The 18,251-nt window shown below is 41.0% G+C and overlaps 1 protein-coding gene across 4 annotated transcripts in view; it reads left to right on the forward strand.

Moving 5' to 3' along the window:
* Positions 1-18,251, forward strand: part of zfh2 (Zn finger homeodomain 2) — a 210,535-nt gene that overhangs the window by 81,950 nt on the left and 110,334 nt on the right. For 2 of the 4 annotated variants that reach the window (XM_046615741.2, XM_046615738.2), the window contains exon 3: positions 907-951. The exons of the other annotated variants lie outside the window; for them this stretch is intronic. The gene's annotated coding sequence lies outside the window, so the exon portion shown is untranslated. The remainder of the gene's footprint in view (positions 1-906; positions 952-18,251) is intronic. 4 annotated transcript variants of the gene reach the window in all.

The following is an 18,251-nucleotide window of genomic DNA, read 5'->3' on the forward strand; positions in this document are numbered from 1 at the left end:
CATAGACATCTTCGGCCAGTTCAGGGAGGTAAAAAATATGACGCGAGGACCGATTCTCGATGAAGGAGCGCGTGTACACGCGAAAGGCAAAATGGAAAGGATGTCCCGAGTATCGTGTACCGTTCCTACCCTGCATGCGATAGGACGGTTGGAGGTTTCGTGGCGGAGGACGGGAAACGTGTTATTTGTGATTTTTCCCGGGGGTAATTTTCGCGGAGAAGCGAGTCCGGCATGTCAGTACATCTACCCGGGGACGATATTTGTACACCCGCAGCTTATGGCGGCGCTGGACGTGGTTGGGGGAAAAAGCACAAGCCTCGACCATCCTACTTGCGCTCTTGCTATTGGCGACTCGACACGTATGCACAGCAATAAGCAGAATCGATACGGATGGCCCGCCAACGACACCCTTCACTCGGCGCACACAAGTCCACCCCCCCTCATACCCCCCTGAATAATTGTACCCCATTTACTGAAATTATCCGAAGAGCTTCCGCGTCCCGAGCCGGCCAAAGTAAAACATAATCATACACCACGCTGTCCTCGGCCTCGTATAACCACCGCTGGGTTTCACCTATCCACGCAACGGTTTGTACAACTCTTCTTTTCCAAACAGACATAGACGCGTGCAAACACCTCGGGGACGCAAATTTTACCCCGTATGTAACAATTGTCGTTCTGTATTGCGGTATCGCGTTGACGGAAAGCGTTTTTCGTCAGTTTACTTTGCAGACGCGAGCGATGGTGTTGCGCTGGAATTTGTAGAAGTGAAGAGTTGCGTGCAACTTTTTGACGCGATTTTGTCAACCGCTGTGTTTCGATGTCGGGAAACGGGAGTCTCGGAATTGGCGCTGAATTTTCAATGTTTTATCTTAACCATTTTCTTCTCTCGATTCTTTGTTGCAGAAAGACACCAAATCGTTAATTCCTCTATGCCGGCGCTGCTCCACGGTAAGTTTACCCTCCGAGATCGGTATCTTTACTTACTTTAAGTCGACGAGCTTGGAAGAAGATTGAATATACCGTACCTGACTACCTACGCAAACACGTGCATTCCGTTATCACTTGTCCGCGATAAGAACGCGCGCCCTCCATCCAAAGTAAACGTTTGTCGATCGGGACGTAGGAGAGAAGGTACCGTAAAATCGACCGCAGATTAACGGGAGAGAGAGAAGCTGCGTCGTATTTTCAATTTGAACCACTCACCGATGGAAATATCATCCTGGCTCGTAGACCGAATCTCATTGCAACGTTAATACGTGTTTGCACATGCATATTGTTACACGGACAGAAGCGTACAGCGACGAAGAAGAAAAGTTGACTTCGTCATGAAATTACGGCGGATCTATCATAGCACGGGGCAATTCCGATGCATTGTTTCACTGGCGGAAGTCGCTCTCGCGTTATGAGGCATTTCCTGTTTCATCGTTAGCACGGTGCGCCGACTCACGCACTCTCACGCACGCTCGTGTATACTTGTCGGTACCGTGTACCTACCTTATACCTCAGCGATGCCATTACACGCGTAAAGCGTGACCCACACATTAGACGGAATCCAGTGTGACACGTATCTGGCTTTATTACACCAATACCGAGTCATTAGTCGACCGGCGTTAATTCGTCAACAAAAACTCATGTGTACACGTCATGTAAAACTCGTGAAACACTGTTCCCCGTGCAATGCTCACCTACCGCCAACCTCAATCGACGGCAACAACAATAGCCTGGCAATTATCCTATAATTTCACTCACCGCAAAATACTCTTCCATTATTATAATAGTATAGTTATATAAAATAGAACCCATGGTAAGCAAACGACTCTCCGATCGTCATTATCGTCTTCTGTGTCGCCATTGTCACAGTGACGTGTTATTATCACTTTCATCGTCTCTCGGTGATTGTTATTAAATACAGGTATATGAATATCGTTATTATTATTGTCGAGAAATAGCAACTGATGGAATAGATAACGAGTGATATTTTCCGAGATACCGATGAAACAATTCGTATTATTATAGATGGGTATCCGTGTTTCAAGCGATTGGCAATGTTATCGCACGAAATTGACGTACGTGTGTTGTTAATTAACAAATAATTCATGAGGTAATAATCGTTATTACAACTATCACCCGCTAAAAGCTTCTGTAACCGTCATTGTTGTATGACATCGTTATCGCTTATTACACCTAGTAATGATAATCAATCAAACATGTATCAAACCAAGCCGGGACTAATACACAGAGTATCAGAAACAAGAAGAAGAATTGGTAACGAAGACGGAGAATAATAAACGAGTATGAAGAAACGGAAGTAACGCTCCTGTGCGCCCGCGTTTTACGCGACGGATTAATCACTCCGCGTAGACAACAAATGCATTCGGTTACACTACCCGCGAGATAAAACTCGGCGAACGGGGGTTGAAGGGGTTGGAGCGAAAGAAGAAAAAAAGGGGATGAGTGTGGGTTGTACTTTACCTGTTTACCTCTTCGCGAGTTATATCATCCGCGCCCGAACGGCTAACTAGACCTCGCGTTATAAGTTTTTTTAGAGGGGGGGTGTATCCGGAGAAAATTAACCCCCACCCCAAGTATATACGCGACACTTTTGGCCGCTAGATTATATCTCAGTATAGCTTTCACTCTATATAAGAGTCGAGGGCGAGCTTTTCTGTGGTTAATTAAACGCACAGATCACCGGGCTGTAATTTACCCCCTTCCCTTCCCGATCCATTTATTAACCATCCACATTTCCCCCGTTTCTTGATCTCGCTTAAGAAGGGGAAAAGTTGCGCGATGGTCGGCGTGTTCTTCTACGATATTTAAACGCTTTTTACATATTCCACTATCAGCTGGACTGTGGGGGTGGAAAATACTGATACGAACAACACGGACAGTAGCGTGCCAAGAGATGAACGGATTGAACGCGACAATAACGAGGTGATGTTATTGATTGAAAAGTTTCAACGAGAAAAAACAACCATTGAAAAATCACTTTGTACACAACAGCCGGATTGAGCGTTGAGTACGCAGACTGGTATTTAATAAATTTGAAACCACATTGTAGTAATTGGTGTTTGGAATTGACAGATTTTTAGTGTTTCGATGTTTAATGAGTGTCTGAATTCAATTGGAAATATCATAGAAAATGTGTAATGTAAATTATTTCGTGATGTGCTTGCCGTGGATAATCGATGTCAACATGATACTAGTTTGGTTCCAACTGACTCTAGATTTTTTCAAATACGTGGCACGCAGGCCCTGCTTACGGACACAAAGAGACACGAGAGAGAGTAATTCTTACTCTTATTGGTTCGCCTTTTTTCTGGGGGAAATAAACTTATCTCCCTTGCATAAAGAGCATTCAATTTTCGTTCCTAGAAGTTTCTGCCTAGCTTAGCGAGGACTGCAGAGTTCTCTTTTCTTAAACATCATAAATCGCCGATGTATGGTTCTCTGCACTGTCTCAAGTCACGCGCTTCTTTTTCCACTCAGAGGTCGAAACCTGAAGCCCTTGGGCCCTCGAGGCCCCAGTCGGTCCGAAAAAATGTCGTATAACGTTATTTCTAATATCTGTTTTTTTTTTTTTTTTTTGTTTTTCTTTTTTTTTACTAGTAGGTATGTAGGTGCATGTTTTAATTGCTCAATAAGAGTGAAAAAATGTATAATTAATACGAATTTCGCGCGTACTGTTCTCGACAGAAAAGGCGAAAACCAAACCAAGACCGGAGTTAACAAAAAAAACGAGACGAAAAAATTATAATATCGCGGGGCGGGAGGGGGGTGGAATCGTTGAATACGAGATCTCGAGACGGTCAGGTGGATGCGGCACTGCGGGAGGGCCCCAACCCCTCGAGAGAATAGCCAGCCGAGCTAAGGATATTCTTATGAATCGATGAAAGAACAGCGGGCATGCGCGCAAGAATCTTAATAACTCATGCGAAGGAGAGAAAACCCGGAGCTTCTGACTCCCCCTCACCCCCATCTACCGCTCGCCTTCTCCGGCAACCACCCAACTCCACCCCGTTATTGCGATCTTGCGGAGTGAACGTGGATAACGAATCGCTCAACGATACGCGCGATTTCGTAATTTGCACCTTTCCACCGCGTTTGCATCACCCGAAAAGAAAGGACGAGTAAAAGGATTCGCCGACTTTACAGTAGATTTTCAGGGTAAAGATTTTTTTTTTTTTTTTTTTTTTTAGGGGTTTAACCGACTGCAATTTGGATGCTGTGGTTATGTTGCAGTGTAGAGGTATACCAAGATTTTTGATTCAAACCTTTGTCTCCAAATTTTAATCACCTCCAATCAGCGGAGAAGATATTGTCTGATGTATTTTTTGTGTGAAAAAGTACGAGCTTTCAGAATATCAAATTAATTTTTAACTACGTATTCAGGGATTCAACAAAAAAAAATATATCCTTGTCGACGTTTTTGGTACCGTTATCAAGTATATGCAAAGTATTTAATAATTGTTTTAAGTCTTGTGTGTTAAAAAGTATATATTTTCAAGCTTATCCAGAGATTTCTAGCATCGGTTGGAATTAGGTTCATAATCAATTTGGTATAAATATTTCAGAAATATCGAATTTTCGAAATATGTATTCTATATTCCTGAAATATTCAATCAGATTTAATCACGATCTTATTTTAACCCGACTCTAAACATTATGAAAATGTATTTTTATATCTACGTTTTCACACGGAACAAATGAAAACAATCAATTCTCATCCCTTTCACGTCTAAGGAACCGAACGTATAGAAAAAAAACGCACAAGAGTGTTATTTTCTTTTTTTTTTTTCTTTTTTTGCACTTACCAAAAATTTACCCAGGAACAGATTTCACGTTCAGCCAGAGCAAACAATGTTAAAAATATCACAAAGCTATTCTCGTAAACGGTAACGCACGAGGGCTTAAAAATTGGTGGAATTTAATATCTTATCGTACACTACGACGTACGCTGATCGGAGCCAAATCGAAATTTTTATTCCAAGAGGCTGGCCGAGTGCTGAAATAATCCGTGTTCACATTTTGAAAATTCTTTACGCTTTATTCGAAACTTTCCGACCGACGGAAGATCCTTGCAGGTATTTAGCAAACTTAGGCAGAGCTGTAGACATCTGCTTTCGCTGAGTGGTTTGGACCGGGAGACGGGGGAAGAGGATAAGAGGAGGGGGTGTAGTTAAGAGTCTGGTTCGACTGGTGTTAAACAGGATCGAGTATTTATACCGCGGGCAACTGACACCTTTTTCTTGTCGTCGTTGTCGCCGTGATCCCGTCCCCTCCCCGCCCTTCCCTTCCCTCCCTTTTCTCCTCCTCCTCTTCTTCTTTCCTCGCCACTTTGGGACACGCTATCTTCTTGATTACCCGGTCCTAATTAATTCCTCCGCGTTCGCGTCGTCCTTTTTTTTTTTTTATTTTATTTCGCCTCGTCGTTATATTATCATCGCATCTTTATTTAATTCCTGTTGTTTTTCTTTTCATTTTTCTTTTTACAGCTCGTTTCCTTTTTCAACAAAACTGAGGATCGAAACGTAAAAAAGAAACCCAGAGAGCTGCAGGTCGTAGATTTATATGGTCACAATTATTGTCAGCATCGCTGAGTCTTTTCTGAAGGGATCTGTCGGATTTTCATTGTGTGTAAACAGGGCAAAAGATTGGATACAGATTCTTCTGTAAAAATGTTTTACGTAATGATACTGAAAACCGAGACGGTTGTGTTTTCAACATTATCTCTCTATCTAATAAAAAAGTTTCAAACAAATGAACGTAGAAAAAGATTATAATAACAATAGTAAAAAAAGATTATAATAACAATAGTAAAAAAAGATTATAATAACAATAGTATATGCATGAAGTTGGCGGTGGGGTGAGATACCGAAAACAAAACAAAAAGCATCTAGCAAACCCTTTGACAGCTGTCATCGGCTGTTTATGACAGTCTTTGACAAATATCTTTATAGGTATCTGTTTCTGACGCGCAAAAAATGAACATGCAAACGAAAATTATAACGATGATTCCCGACAGGAATTGTCTTTTTCGCGCGTTGGCGTATTGTGTATACGGCACTCAAGATCGACACGCAGAGGTGAGACTGAGGATCGTTTCAAATATAGTGGATAATTGGTCTACATTTGCGGGTTTTATTACAGGTAATGAGTCAAACGGTGCTGTGATTAGGTGACCTGGTGATTACAAATCACATATGAATAAAAATGCAATATATGCAGCTGCGGAAATTTTTAAGATATGTTAAATCGAGTATCGCGAAGAACAAATTCATCCACACCGGATCGGATCACAAAATGGAACACAATTCTCGCTACTCTTCACCGGTGACGGAGAGAGTGGACACTTTGATGTCTTGCAGAACCAAAATAAAATTCAGATAGTGAGTAATAAGTATGAAAAGTAACAATCAAATAATAGTAAATCTAAATATATCACCAAACAGTCAAAAGGACAGCCAGGATTTACGATGACAATGGAGAAAGGAGGAGTTTCAAGCAGCAGACAAGGCGATGAAGATGGTGCATGGTCGGAAGTATCACAAAAAAAAGAGGAAAATAAAATTGTAAGTGCGAAGAACCAAATAAGCCATAGAATAATATCCACCAAATATTCGTATAACCAGGAAAGAGGACGACCAGGATCGATGTTGACCACAAGAGAAAGAGGTGTTTTGCGGAATGAACATCAACGCAAATATAGAGAAAAAAATAATATAAAGAAGGGGATTTTGGAGAATAACCGGCAGAGCGGCAGTAAAAATAATTCAACGAAGGGTGTCGAAGAATTAGAAGAATCGATTGCGATGATTGATTCGGAAAATAAATCGAGAGGACGACCAACCAATGTGATGTACATAGAAGAGCGAAAAATTAGACGACGGGAACAGCAGCGAAAATATAGGGAAGCGAACAAAAAATATCATACTGGCTTTTCAAAGAACGAACAGAAAGGAGGAGTTTCAACCAGCAGACAAGGCGATGAAGATGGTGGATGGTCGGAAGTATCACAAAGGAAAAAGGAAAATAAAATTTTAAGTGCGAAGAACCAAATAAGCCAGAGAATAATAAACAAATATTCCTATAACCAGGCAAGAGGACGACCATGATAGATGTTGACCACAAGAAAAAGAGGTGTTTTACGGAGTGAACAGCAACATAAATACAGAGAAAAAAAAAATATAAAGAAGGTGATTTTGGAGAATAACGGGCAGAGCGGTAGCAAAAATAATTCAGCAAGTCAAGGAGATAGACAGATATCAATAGAGAAGGAACACCAATTTTCAACCAACGAATGGAAGCTTAGATTGATGAAAAAAAGAAAAGTAAGCACAGAAGGAATTGAAGTGGACAGCAAGTGCAAGACCTGTCATTAAGTCAACATGAAGGAATTCGCCTGTCTACTAGACAATGCGTAAGGAAATAGTGAGGCGCGAAGCGCCGAACAACGAGGCGCGCAGCGCCGAGATGGGGTTGGCGCGCGAAGCGCGCAGGGGCGAAGCCCCTAGTTAGAAAAAAAAAAAATTTCGTACGTGGCTCAAAGCACTTTTAGAGAATAAATATCTCGTCAAACTTGTCTCTGACTTCGATGTTGTTTCCTTGTGAATAACTACCAGTAATATAACAACAATACGGCAAATATCCTTGATTTTTAGCAAAGACTGCAACCTCTTTAAACTTTCAACATATCTTTTCACTACATTCCAAAAAATATCCTAATTTTGAGCTTGACCCATTCGCTTTTTTATACACTATAGCGTACGATCTTGATCTGCCATTTTTTATGATTTTCTCCATATATCATATGCGTGTCAAATAATTGCCAAGTACATGAAACAGGGGTAAAACTTTCTATTTGTTTTGTAGAATTATTCTCACATTGCGAGAAAAACGCTAATCTTGAAAAAAAAAAAAAAAAAAAAAAAAAACTCGACATCTTAAACATGTCCAAAAAGTGTTTCTTCAATCAAATAAAGGCATTTTGAGTAATCGTTTTCATTTCAAAGTGAACGGGTTAAGTCGTCCTCATTCTCTTATCTCACCGGAAACGCTAATTGCGGATACGTCTACGCACGAACCAACCCCATACACATTCACCACGCATTCATCCTTAAAACGGGCGATTCGTTTCACGGCGATCGTCCCTTGGAGCGAAGTAAAAAGCTCTCGTTCTCGCATAGAGCACATAGCGATGACGTCAGGCAAGAGGTAGGTCACGGTCAGACCTGAACTCGTTCTTCTCGTCGGCCACGGACGGATAGGACAGCCATCCTCCCACCCCTCCCTTTCCTCCTCCTACGACATACGTCCTCCGGCTCCCACACACGAGGAGATCGAGCCTCTCTCTCCTCGTGCGAACGGTGCCAACGAACCCGAAAGGCTGACACGGCGACCCGAATCGAACGATTTTTGCGGCCAGGCATCGATGGTCGTTTTATTTAATTTTTTTTATTTTTGGGAGGGATGGAGCTTTTGTTTCTTTCTCTTTTTTTTTTTAATGGCTTTTTTTTTTAAGGAAATAAGAAATACCGCGAGGGACGCCCGGAGCTTTTCGCCAAGGGAATCTCGCGCTTCGGCCGCCGGATTTGTTCTCCTCGTTTTCTCCCTTCGTCGATTAATTGTGTCTGTTGATTCGCCCGATCGTGCCTTGGATCTCAAACACCCCGCAGGACACGGACCGACGCTTTTCACTGGTTTCTTCTATTCGCGGACAGTTGGGGGTGGGGAAAACCAACTGGCGAGAAACGGGGAGCTGTTTTACCGCTGAGGGTTGTCGCATGCGATGCGGAATCAAGGGGGTGGTCATCCTTTTTGCGATTTTGTTTCAAGTTAGGTTGTAACAGGTGATATTCGTGCGAGACGATTCGCTAAGAAAAAACGATTGCTTCTTCGTAAGGTAGTAATTTTAGCTTCGTCTTACGAGCTTTCATGTTTTGAAAATAATCTGTAATTACTGTTTAAGTTATCACAATTTCAGCAGACATTCTCGACGAGCCTGAAATTCACGTCATTATGACCCTGTCCGTTATGTCCCTAAACGTGTATTTTCACACTGAAAACATTCTTATTGTTAGCTGCCTTGGTGCTTTCTGTTTTTCGGTACGTGTTTCATAATTTTATCGAACTTCAGCATTTCTTTAATTAGGTGTTTTTTTTTATAACCATGATCGATTCTAACGGATACCAAATTTCAGAAGAATCTTGAAGACCATTTCAAAGTCACCGTATCGAAAGCAAATTTCAGCGATTAGAGACCACTTTTCAAATCTCAAGACTTAAACAAAAAAATTACGCTACCGTTTGTCATTTGCGAACCTTGCCAGGTGAAAAGCAGTTATTCGAAGCTAACCTAAAAAAATCAACCTGCTCTCGTAGGTGTAAAAAAATTAGGTGCCTGCTCGTAAAAGTTTATTCATTGATTTCGAGTACTCGCCATATTCTCATACGTCAAGGTTGGGTTATCAATGAATATCGTTGCGAAGAATTTTTAGCCGAAGAATGTGCATCGAGGATACGTTACGTTCTTTTTTCTTCACTTCACTTCCCTCTCATTGCGTCGGCCGTTTTACGTCTGCAATAATTCCGCCCCTCACCGAGGGTGAATCTCTGTTCGCTCAATGCTAAACCCTTTCGTGTCAGCGCTCCCCTTCTGATAATATTTAAGGGATGTTTTAACCGTAATTAAATAGCGAGGGTCCCGGGACGTCGAACGCCCCCGTCAACGCAAATTATCGCGCTTAAGACCAGCTCCTCGTTAATTTACTTTTCATTAGCTTTCACCCCTTTTGAAGGAAAGAGAAGGAGAGGGCTGATTTTAACCTCGCATATTTATCGCGCCTGCAACCCCTTCGCTGTCGCCTTCCACAATCTACTCCTTTCGCAAACGACAATCAACAGGTCTCGACCCCTGGTCTCGATTTCTGAAATGATCCTCTCTTTATGGAATTATCGAATCTTCGATAATTTATTGCACAAATAACCGCATACCTGTATAAGACACTCGTTGAAATATTGTTGATTTTTTAAATTAAGTAATGCAGCTTGTGAAATTTTTAGCTTGTAAACGATTTATTTATTTACTGCGGAGTGTATTCTTCTTCAAGTAGACTATATCGCCGAAAAAAAAGTTTTCAAAGACAGGCTGATAGATTTTGAAACATAACGTTTCAATATTTTGTACAAGCAAATTGAAAGTCAACCTTTTCAGAATCTTGGATCGAATTCATTTTTAATTCTAACCCCTACGAGTAACGATCTGACAACGAATTAAAAAACTGAGTATTTTGAATTTTGTATACGTTGATCATTTTACAGATCTCAAATTTAAAAAATTCGGAAACCGAGCAGGAACAATTGTAGAGTATACAAAACTTTGAACAGCTTTGATTAGATGTTTTGAAAATATAATAGCGATCATCGAATAACACGAGTGTCAATAAAACAGTATAAAAAATTCTAAGTGATCCGAAAGAAGCAATCAGCCGACCATCTTATCATGCAATATGCTACACTGAGAGAAATTTTCAGTTCCGTTTACCGCTCAATCCTTAACTATTTTCATTCGTTACCATAATCGAAAAATATAGTTCTAGGTAGAAAATGAAAGTTACTTTTCTAGCCGTTACCAGAAAGTCTAGTATCCGTTACTATTATTTCACATTACGATCACTGTTACTAGATTTTCTTGCAACTGTTGCGAAGATTTAAACTCAATTTTTCTAGTTACCGTGACAAATGAAATTTTTCTCAGCGTCGTCAAATTCTTCCGCGTTAATCGTCTATCCACCGATTCTCCTACACCAGACGTAATTACTCATCCAGCTAGTTGTTATTCTCGATGTAATATGCATGTACGACGTGTCGAGTGGCAGGGACGGGGGCTGTACGTCCCGGGGATCGAAATAACCCTTGCTTTGCATCTCACCTGTTGCTTTCCGAGTCCCGCACCCTCGATCCCTCGCGCCGACAGCACTTGGTGGCTAATTAAAGACTGAGACAGTGGCTGGTTGGCGGTGTTTAATACCTCTTTGCCCTCGCCGACTGTTATCACCCTCCGGTAGTCACAACCAGCCAAATCCCACCCGTCCTCCCCCTTCTTTCAGTTTCACAACCTCCGCCGCGGAGGAATTAATTAACGGCTGCTGGCCGAGGGATCCAGCGACTCATTTAGGGGATGTTTATTTTAATTTTACTCCTCGACCCCCACGGAAGTCGGTATCTCACCTCCCTTTTCTCTCCGGTGATTTTTTATTGCTTAATTAACTTCTTCTACTTAAAAGAATTCATGTAATTAGATTCTTGTTAATTTCATCCCCCCCCCCCCCAACGCCTCGCGGTCCGTGGCTTAATAAACCCTGCAGCGTATTATTACGACTCTCGATATCGATACACAATTTGAATTTTCTTTCTCTTTGTTGATAACCAAGCCAAATTAGAGAGAGAATCTTCTCCCCCGGCATTCAATGGGGAAGTGAGGAGGAGGAGGAGGCGGGTAAGAATAAATATAATAATTGAGATTTTTTCTCATCCGGTGTGCTGCGAGCCGACGGTTATTTTTCTTTTTCCTTTTCTCATCTCCCTTTTTGTATTTAGGATAATATTAACGCGTTAATTACGGTGGCTGAAAGTTGGTACAGCGGGCGGAGGCAGCGGCGGTTCTTTGTTGCGGATAAAATATTATTATTATTATTACTCTCATTCGGCCTTTTGCAGCGAGACGTTGAAGAGGGGTATTTCTCTGCGGTGAAAAGAGGAGCTACGTCCGCGAGATTACCCGGGGTAAAGATAATTGTTAAGAAACGAAAAGAATGAGGGTCGCCGCTGGTCCACCCCTACGTTCGAGCTCTCTCCGGCATCCGAGAAACGTCGGACAAAAGACAATGAGCAAAACGAGGGGGCCTCAATGGTTCGTTTACAAACACCCGGTTAATTGCTGGCAAATATTATCCCGCGGCATTGCAAACTCCCGCGAAACAGAGAGCGAGAGAGATAGAGAGAGAGAGAGAGAGAGAGAGAGAGAGAAGAGCGGTTATTATATGAAAGGGGGAAAATACAGGGAGGAACTGATCTTCAACCCTTCGTAAAGCGTACAACTGTTTGAAAAGATGATCATTTGTAAGCTTGATTATTATGCCCCAGCTGCTTCGCAGCAATCTTTCCACGCTCGCAGAACCATTTTACGATTAGCTGCCGGGGGTTAATTGTGCGATACAATTAATGACCGAATCCTTTTAAAAACATTGCGGGGCGCGATTAATTATGCGCCTATAGATAAGGCGCTTTTGCATCATCCGTGGCTTTTTAACACTCACCCTCTCGGGTTGAGAACTTATACCTAATATTAAAGCCACATCGAAAAAGAGTTTCAATTTCTTAACGGGGGTTGATTTACGAGGTAGTGAACGTTTCTTCTTGATTTCGCGATGAGGATTCTTTAAAATTTTAATGAATGATGTGACGGTAAATTTTTTATTTCAAACTTAACACGAGTACGAAATACCTTAGCCTAAACTATTCTGCTAAACGCTGTAAGCTGTATAATCTGTTGTGGCTGTTTGGACAACTTTGATTTGCACGCAATATTCTTGTCTTAACTTCAACACCAGCGAAAGAAACGATTTTTTTTTTTTTCGCGATATTTTGACATACGTTTTTCTCAAAGATATCGATGAAATTTAATGAATTTTCGCATACTTGCTATCCAATTGTTCTTAATGCTCTAATCAACATTTTGGAAAAGAAAAATAAGTGAAGTATATAATGTGAAGAAAGAATATTTCTACATGTTTTCTTCTTCAGGATCTATTTCTCATTTTGATCAAGCAAGCAAGAAAATTGTACTTGTATAAAACGACTACAAATATTACAATATTAACAATGATGAGGAAGTTTCATGAAGATAAAAATTCTACGCTTCCCACGTGCGTGAAGTAAAAATCTTTAAAACAAAACAGTTCCTATTTTTCATTCCGATGAAAAACAGCGTAATTGCGAAAATTACATATGTCACAGCTTCTCACGTACAGCTTATACAAATATACTTTGGTTTTTCCCATTTTTTACACAACTAAGCAGTGTGAGTATATTGTAATTTTCGGAATTTTGCTCTATCGTAACTTGAATTTCGCATCCTTGAACCATCGGGTTTCGGACGATTCGAAACTTGGCTGTTTCTCAAAAATTCGATTTCTTTCCTTCAATTTTCGCCACCAAATAATTTGCAATTAGTTGTTATCGGAACTTTTCGAATTCGGAGCTTCAACACCGCCCTCAAAAATTCATATGGAACGGCAAAAAACTTGACAGTGATTGCGGAATCTTCCGCGTGTATTACAATGACCGAGGGGCTTACGAATGCAGACGCATAACGGAGCGAGGCGAGGTAGCCAAGCGGGCGTGACTGCGTTAAGTCAAGTTAACTTGAGGTTAACTCCTTTAATTACTCAGATTTAATCAGAGCCCGACTGCAAGCGCGCGAGTATCGCCTCGCCTCACCTCCTCCGTTATATTCTCACGTATCAGCGTCAATGTGTAATCCATGCACACTCGCGCTTAAAGCGAGACGGCCTTACCGCTTACTTACTTACTTACTTACTTAACGAAGATTAATTACGCTCAAACCAACCGCGCAGGAACACGGAGACCGCGGATCGCGCTGACTTTGGCGCGTAAACGCCGCGGTTATTTACGTACCTTGCGGTTTGCACGCGAGCGAATCTCTATCCCGAGAGTTAGCGAAACGCCCGCATGCATTGGCGAATCTACCGGCGTGCTCGTCTTCGTTTCTCGATTTACAATCAACGGGAATTGCGCGTGATAGAAAAATTATTCGGTCGACCAGAAAATTTTAGGGCTAATTAGCATCTAAACTTTGTTTTATAAAGTTATAATTTTATTCAATAAAACGATCTTGCTCAGACTTAAGGGAGGACTCTGGTAAAATTTTGATAATATCGAGTTTTCTGTTTTTGAAACGATTGAAAACGATTTGATCAAAAATTCCTCCCAACAAAGTTTAGATTACGGTGTTTACGCGTCTTGAGAAAAAACTTTAATCTTCTATGATGAAAACGTATGATGCGCAAGGAACTTTTGGCGGAAAATTTCCAGCGCACCGCGCTGCAAAAAGTTGAAAACTTGAAAATGAATTCAAACCTTCAAGATAAAATCTCACGTCAATCTACTCATTATCCGGCTGGATAAATGAGCTTATTTCTGAACCACAGAGCCCCAACACTGCGAAAACAATATTTGTTAATTTTGGTCCTCGTTCGGGGCCGAAAAAAAATCGCGGATATGGGGCAAGATTCGAAGAATCGTTCCGGGAATAAGACGAATTGAGCGTATTTCACGAAGCAGCACAGCGAGACCAGCAACTCCTCAGCTATTGAAAAGTAGTCCCTCTTCCTCCCTCTCTCTCTTCCTCTCTCGGTCTCCCCGTTGAGGTAGGTCCATGGTCGATGGTCCGTCGGTCGGTGACTGCCTATACAGACGAGACCCACAGCTGATCTGATACACAGTGCCAAAAGACATGGTTGCGCGCAACACGTGCACGCACCACACACTCTTTTCCCCTTCTCTTTCTCTCTCTTTCTCTCTTCCTTCCTTCCCTTCTCTCTCGAGCTATCATCACCGCCGAGGTGTGTGCAACTATTCGGTGGACGCGACACGGCTCGTCGATCATTCAAAATTTTAGAGAAAAAAAACGAAATGGAGAAAATTTCTCAATCATCCGTTGACGATTCAGTTTCTTTTTTTTTTTTTCTTTTTATCTAGTTTCTTTTTCGCCAATTTTTTCTCCATCATATTAGTGAGAATTTTTTAATTATACTACCGGTCTGAAATATGACATTATATATGACAATTGAACACTAACGTTGAAGGAAAACATCGATGAAGTTTTACATCCTTTTGATTTACATGAAATTTGAACTTTCGATGCAGTATTTCAAACCAATGTACGAGTATACATTCAATTTCTGAAATATTTTAGACAATGTATTCTGACGTGTTTATTATATTTTTCGTCATCATTTGGTTTTTTTTTTTTTTTTTTTACGGCAATAAGCGGCATCATTTGTTAATTGATTATCAGATTGCAAATTAGATTCCGAATTGCGTTATTAGGAAACCTGTAGAGTTTGACCAAGAGAGAAAATTTCAGCCAAAAACTTTTGTGAGGAACTTTTCGCAGAACACCGATTTAACGCGTGATTTGCATCAATATCTATGAACCGACCGAACGTAATCAATCCAAACAGGCAGGAATTCCGTGATCGTCAAGAAAGTTTGGATTTTCACTGACGAGTCCCTTTAATTTAAAAACCGTCAAACAAAAAATCACCGTTGACTAACTTCGGAACAACTTCAGAGTTAAATTTACGAAAAACGATTTAGTTAATGTTGTATGACACGGTCTGTTGGATTTTAAAAAGCTCGAAGGTTGCGAATTAACTGGTTCCCCTAAAAATGCATCGTTACATAAACATTGAGAAATCCCACCTCATAAACTGTAAGTTAGTCTCTAATTTTTTCAATTATCTAGGATTCCCTTTAGCAAACAAATTGAAATGTTCTAGTTTCGGAAAAGAGAAATTCATAACTAATCGCTACTAATTCCTATTGCGTATAATCGGATCATTGTTCGTTTCTACTTTCTACTATTTATTCTCAATCTTGTTGCGAAAATATCCGCGCGCCCCTTTGATCGTCCTGCAGGCGGTCGCGGTTGAGAGCGGATTGGTTCGGTTTGGGATGCTAATTGCAGGCGCGCGTGGGTGAGAATATATGGTTTATAGTTTGGTACAAAGCTGGCCCCTGGCCAGCTGAAACTGACGTCACGTTACAGAAATATCCCCAGCTAATTAGGTGCCCCCGGTGTTTTCTATGTGTCCGTGCGTATTAACAGAGTTTCAGCGCAAGTCTCCGCTGCGTTACGTAGCAAATCGCGAAAATTCACCCACTCCACTCACATATGATCGAACTTCGCTAAACTCGGAAAAATATACTCGGTGAATTCCCCTCCTCCTGTTTCCTTCGGCATTTGAGGGGAAAAATTAATGCATCGAGATGGAGATGTTGCATTTTATTTTTTCGATCGTTTTCAATGTTACTTGTCACGGCTTATTTCAGAATCAAAGATTTTAATCGTCCGCTTATGCTTGTATGTAAGAGATAATCATCCGCGATGTTTCGGAGGAAAGGAGCGAAGCTAAAAGGAAGAGACAGAAAACAGAGAAAAAATCGGCGAGAACTTGATCGTAATTTGTCACTACCAGTATTCGTTCGTGCTAATTTTGTGTTTAATGGTCAGTGTTCGTTTTTTTTTTTTTTTTTACTTTTTGTTCTGAGAAGTCCCGCATCGACGAAACGACAAAAACCGTAAACACGTCAAGAAATGTACAGTAATTGAATAATATAATTTTTACCTTGCAGTTATTAATCACTCGAGACGAGACTAAAAAAAGATAAAAACGTCCCTGATCATAAATTACTTAAATACCTACACGATTCAACCGCCATTCTAGTTTTCTTTCCTTTCATTTTTATTATTTTACTTACGCTTCGTTGACTAATACCGCTAATTCAGGAGGAATTCGTGCAGAGCGTGTAACGTTATTATATATTCATTCCATGAAATTCTGACAATTTTGGCAGCGTGGAATCCACCAATATCCGCATCAGTCGAAGCGGAGCCAAGAAAAATGAGACACGATTTTAGTTACATGTGCCATTGAATTTGAGTTATTAATTATTATTTACCCGCGCGGACTCTCACTTCCTGCACTCTCTTGGGGAGGGTGCAATAAATACACGCACACGGACGCGTAATAATCTGCGGTGCAAGCAAATCTTCGTCAAACATCCGGCGTTAGTGTCGGGGAAAATAGCGTCCGCAATAAGGAGCTGCGGCATGCTTTTTACTTAAAAGATAAGCCTTGTGTTTTAAAAGCGAACCGACGCTGCCATAGGACCATAAACTTCTCGAGGGGAATTTTAGGGCTCGAATGCTCGGAGGCGGGGGCGACAGACTGTAGGAACCGCGGAGTCTGTGCAATGCACTGAGAAAAATTTCATTTCTTATAATTATACTGAAAAATTCTTGTAAAATCGGTGTCGTGTCGGTAGCGGTGTTTAAATGTGGTCAGGATTTGAAGAAAATTTTATACAAGCAACTGTTGTAACCGGAATTGAATATCGCTACGAATATTAATTTCATACTAGATTTTTGGATTGTGCCTACAAAACTCGTTTTCATTTTTCACGTAGAACTGTACAGTTTTTTGGTTGCCTTAAAATATTGGAACAGTATCTGGGAAGGACTGTTTACAAAGCAACCAAAGCCAAGAAATTTGTCTCGGTGGTAAACACGTGAGGAAAACTGATGAGAAAAAAAAAAACAATCAAAATTTGAAAAAATTATTTTAACAAAACGATACGGAGGAATCGTTGTCGATATTTTCTGCGGTCGAAACGTAACGCGAACGTATCGCAATCCAACGTTGGCTGTTGGCTGGCTAAGGCTGGTTGGCTGGGACGGAAGTCGGTATTGATTCAGATTCAGCTAGTTAGCTATGCTCGAAGCTCAGCTCGAGCGGGGCTCTTTGTCCTCCTCGAAGAGGAGCCGGAGTTCCCGTCTTGCGAGAGAGACGAACGAGGAGGCGGAGGAACTGGAGGAAGAGGAGGAGATGACACCTTCTCTACCTTTAACCAACGTCCTATATACATACACATTTCTCCTCCTTTATATTCCCATGACAACGGAGTTCCACCATGGAGAGGAATCGTGTCTCAAACTCAACTCCGAATACCCGCCAAAAATACCGAGGAGAAAAACCACTCCGCGGTTTAAAATATACGGGAAAAATTGTCGAGGAAAACTTTTTCTCGCTGCAGGATCAATTTGGTTCGAACGTCTGTCTTAAATCTTTCATGAATCGAATATTTTTCTCCATGTTTTTACCACTTAAATTTTACTTACATACGGCTTTTCATGCAACGGTTCAGTGAAAAATTTTCATCAAAATAATTGCCATGCAAGTTCGCGTGGTTTTTGCACAAGTAGCTTGATACCTGATGTAGATACGTAAAAATACCTGCAATTGATTTCATTGTGTTCATAATGACAAGAACAGAGCTATAAGAATAAATTCGCGTTTATTTACACTATTCATTACATAAGATTACAATTCAACATCATTCCGAAAAGGTTCACAGCATCGATGTTTCAAAGATGCGAAAAT

The sequence above is a fragment of the Neodiprion pinetum genome, chromosome 3 (genome assembly GCF_021155775.2).
Source record: "Neodiprion pinetum isolate iyNeoPine1 chromosome 3, iyNeoPine1.2, whole genome shotgun sequence".
NCBI lineage: Eukaryota > Metazoa > Arthropoda > Insecta > Hymenoptera > Diprionidae > Neodiprion > Neodiprion pinetum.